Genomic DNA, 4,757 nt, shown 5'->3' with positions numbered 1-4,757 from the left:
CGCTATGGGTCTCGCTGCAAAGGGGACGTGCTGTTGATGGTGAGTGACAGCACCCTCCCTTTGGTGGCGTGCCGGGGGGCATGGCTGCCCAGACGGAGGCGTTCCCATGGGAATGCCTACCGTCTGGGGACGGCCCCACTGACATCACAAGTGATGTCAGTGGGAGTGCTTTCGGCTCTGATAGAGCCAAAAGCACTCCAAGGCTTGCGGCAACGAGACCCTACCACAAGGGTCTCGTCGCAAGCCCGATGGTCGTGATGGTCACCATCTTCCTGGCCGCTCGCTTTAGCTGTGGGTGGTCACCTCTAAAAGGAGGCCGCTCTAAAAATTCAGAGGGACGGCCTCTGATTCAGAGTGAGCGCTCTGTCAGAGCGTCCGGCTCTGAATTAGGGCAAGAATGTGATAGCGTATTGTTTGCTATCAAAGGGTGGACTGTCGAAGCTGGATGATTGGCTGAGACCAAATCTTTAGGAATATCCGAAGACACCATTTGCGTCTTTAGCACGATGCCATATAGATGGTATACAGCGCTATTTTAGCGTTGTGCGAATGCCGTGCTAACTGCACACTCTTAAAGTCCTTACATTAATATTCAGTGATGACAAGACAAGTCTTGTGGATTTGTCTGTAACAAATAATTAAGAATACACAAAGATATGGTGAGCATTTGCTCTGCATACAGATACAGTATGCCTATGAAAACTCTGATACGCTCAGAAGGATGTTCTGAAGGTGGATTTGGAAACAATTGTTAGACGTTTAGCTATCGTTAGCCATTGTAGGCCTGGTTTCTAATGCTGATGTGGTTAAGAAGAAATGAATTGTACTCTAAATAAACCATTGTCTTTAAGTCTGATGCCTAAACAAACTAGCATTTAGATTTGTGATTTCATCAAGCATCTTCTGGCCACCTGTGAAAACCCATTGTCTGTCATTTTGTAGTCCTGACAGAAGTAATATCAAAAAATGCTAGTTAATGCATATATATATATATATATATATATATATATACATACATACACACACATTAATTCATGATATATACATGCATGGACATAAACAATCACATGTGTATAGACAATGCATGCACATATATACCCAGTTGCTATTGCAGATATAAACACACACATAGAGCGCTGTGTGCGCTGTACACAACCCCTGCACACAGCGCACCTTTTACGCTGTGCTCAGACGCACAATGCATACTTACATATAATCATAAATATACACTCACACATAAAAGGTTCCTGCACATTATGGTTTATATTAAAGCTATTAATTATGATGTAAAATGTATGTATTTGATATTAATGGTATAGAACATCGTAGACATTTTATGTTTGGTACCATACTGATACCCTGTCTATTTCCAGATATCCGGTTATATCGGCAAGGGAGTCGGATCATGCGTTCGGGAGTTATGGATCATAGTGAATTATTGGTTAAAATGTAAAACTCTGTATGCTGAGTCTGTAGTTAATTTAAATCAATTAAAGAAAAGACAATGCAATCTGGAGAAGTGGGACATACACTTAGTGAACTGTCCTATGAACTACAGAGTACTACAAAGATCAAGAGCAAGAACCAATGGAATTATGTTTGTCTGTCTACATTGTTGTTATCATGATCTGTTAGGGTATATAGCCTGTGTCCTGGTCCCAGTTAGTAGCCATTCTCTGGGATGACCACATACCTCTGTATGTATCGACTATAACCTTGTAATTGTGTCTTTGCGCTAATTGTGTTAGGTTAAAGCGTGTAACCTTTCTTTTTTGATGCAATAAGAATTTTTGTGCTTTGGAACCACAATTACTGTCTGACTTCACAATTATTATTGGGTAGCGATTATATCGCTGATTTATAACAATCTTTAGAGGTATAGGACAGGTAGGATTTCATAAAATAGAGGAAAGTGTCTGAAGGTCCACTTAGCCTTTCACAGAATAAGATTAGCCACCAACATTCCCCTTTCGGAAATATAGCCCATATATTCTGATCTTCCTAATACACAATAAACAATAATGCGTAACTGGGGGCAAACCACGTACACTTGTTGAACGAAAAAATGTAAATAATTGTTCATAAGTGTGAACAATATATTTTCTAGTCTGAATTCTTTAAGCCACACTTATTAAGGAAATATTACACTGCTTTTAAACTCATATTGGAGTCAATAATTGTATAAAGTGTACTTACATCAGCACTCCATAGAAAACAGTTGGAATCTCATTCTACTTTGTATAAGAAATGTAGACTGTCCCCAGTATCTCTCAAATATGAATGGTTTTGGGTGACCAATGGTTACAAAAAAAAATCTAAAGCAGAGAGATTATATGTGAACCAAACAATTCAGCAAGGTAAACACCTAGAATTTAAGGGGTAATACGACAACCAGAATATCTTGTAAACTTTTGGAATTAACTAAAAAAGCAGTAGCTAAGTGGATCATAACAAAATTGGAATTAGAGTTTGTTAATATGAATTCATCTATCCCAACCATCTATGTACTGCCTAAAGTACATAAGAACCCTCACTGTCCATCTAGCAGCCCCATAATTCATTAGATTTGTGACAATACACAGATATTATTTATTATAAATTATTATTTTTCCATTATGGCTAACTTCAGGAGGAGAACTCAGGAGGAGTTGAGTAGTATATTCCCCACAGAATTGTTGGACGGTATACCCAACACCAATTGGGATGAAGACTTCAATAGGTTGAAGTTTTTATTACAAAAACAGTTAAAAGTCAACTGGGACCTCACTACCTTACAGAACTATCAGAAACAGAAGATAATACCCAGGGGTTTAAGACCCAAGGTCTTTCCAACTTTCAACTTGATGACCGAAAACTTACAAAAAGAATGGGAATCATGCCTACTAAGATGTTCACATGACCTAATTACAATCCTCATACAACATAACCTTCTTACATTGGAGGAATGCGACAAAGAAATCGAAACGATAGGGAAGAAACTCACGCAATGGGAACAGGATAAACATTTCCAAAAGTGCTTTGATAAGAACAAGAAGGACTGAGAAGACTTTGAGAAAATGATCATTGATCGGAAAAAGAGAAATTCTCCCGTGACAAATGGAGTAGGATTAATAAACTCAGATTTCGTAAACATCTAAACTCCAACTTCCAATACTCCTCTTCTGAGGCTGATTCCTCAGGGACTATGGAATATACAGATACCCAACCAAGAGATCATATGACCACTTCTCCCAAAACCACGTTCTCTTTTTTAGGGGACAGCAGGGATCTCAGAGGAAGATACCGTGGTCGAGGCACACAAGGAGGGAAAGGAAGAAGGGGCAGGGATCGAACCACATTGGATTCTCCGACGCCACAAAGACAATCCTCAAGGATCAACAAGAGGAGATAATACTGCCCGACATCAAAGATGATCTTGAGATTATTAAGTTATCAGACCAGAACCTTTCTGATGCACAACTCTCCCTCCTTAAAAAAGGCCTAAGTTTTTCCCCCACCACAAGTTTTAACAGATCCTCCTGGGAGAAAGATCTCCATCTTTTTGGAAGAAAATTGCTCTTAAAAACGTTTTTGACAATCAGACTGAAATGGTTAAACTAGCACAAATATCCACAGACAATGCAATAGAAAACACAACTTGACCGGATACTGAACAAGATGCGGAAGCCATCAGCCTCTTGGAAGAACTAGATGATGGAATTGTTTCAATCACTCCTGATAGGGGAACTGCAAAAAGGCCATAATGCAAGAGAAAATCCATGTTCTACCCTCAAGACAATATCTCTCCAGCAGTTCAGGTCTTTATTGAGATGGTATCAAAGGACCTGGATACATTTCAAACCAATGTAAAACAACCTTTACAGTTCCAACAGAACATAACTAAACAAGAGAAGGAAGCCCTAGAGGAGATCAAGGGATGGAATCACATTATCATCAAACCATCCGGTAAGGGGGGCAATATAGTCCTTTGGCCCAAGGAACTATATATGAAAGAAGTCATGAGACAACTACATGATACATCATGCTATCAAGTACTCATGTTTAATCCAACCAATAACTATCTGTTAGTATATAACAGACTTATCACCGATGGTCTGAAAAGAGGTGTAATTAACAAACAGGAGTTTGAATTCCTACAAGTCAAACACCCGAAAGTACCCACCTTTTACGTACTTCCCAAGGTATACAAGGACCCTTTAAACCCACCAGGCAGACCGATTGTGGCAGGCATTGGTAGCCTAACAGAACAAGCAAGTCATTTTGTAGATACTCATCTCAGAGAATTTGTCTCCACGAAACCATCATACCTCAGAGACATGACCAATGTGCTCCAGAAACTACATGGCATTAAAGTTGATGACCACCACCTACTAATCTCGGTTGATGTGGAGTCCCTATACACCTCCATCAATCATTCTGATGGCCTACGAGTAGCCAGATGCTTTCTAGAAATGAAAGATAAAGATGGATTTTCAGAATTCCTCATTGACCTTCTTCACTTCATTCTACACAGGAACTATTTTACTTTCCAAAACAGATTCTATTTACAAACGAGGGGCACAGCAATGGGTTAAACGTGTGCCCCCACGTATGCCAACCTATATTTAGGTTGGTTGGAAAGAGAAGTGGTCTTAGCCTAAATAAATTATGTGTACACTCAACATAAAGAACAATGGCTAAGCTATTTAGATGATGTCTTAATCATTTGGAGTGGCAGTACTGACGAATTCCTAGAATTCATGAAAATTCTCAATACC

Source organism: Taudactylus pleione, unplaced genomic scaffold (genome assembly GCF_031769625.1).
Source record: "Taudactylus pleione unplaced genomic scaffold, aTauple2 ptg000845l, whole genome shotgun sequence".
Classification (NCBI taxonomy): domain Eukaryota; kingdom Metazoa; phylum Chordata; class Amphibia; order Anura; family Myobatrachidae; genus Taudactylus; species Taudactylus pleione.
Note: the sequence above shows the minus strand (reverse complement) of the source record.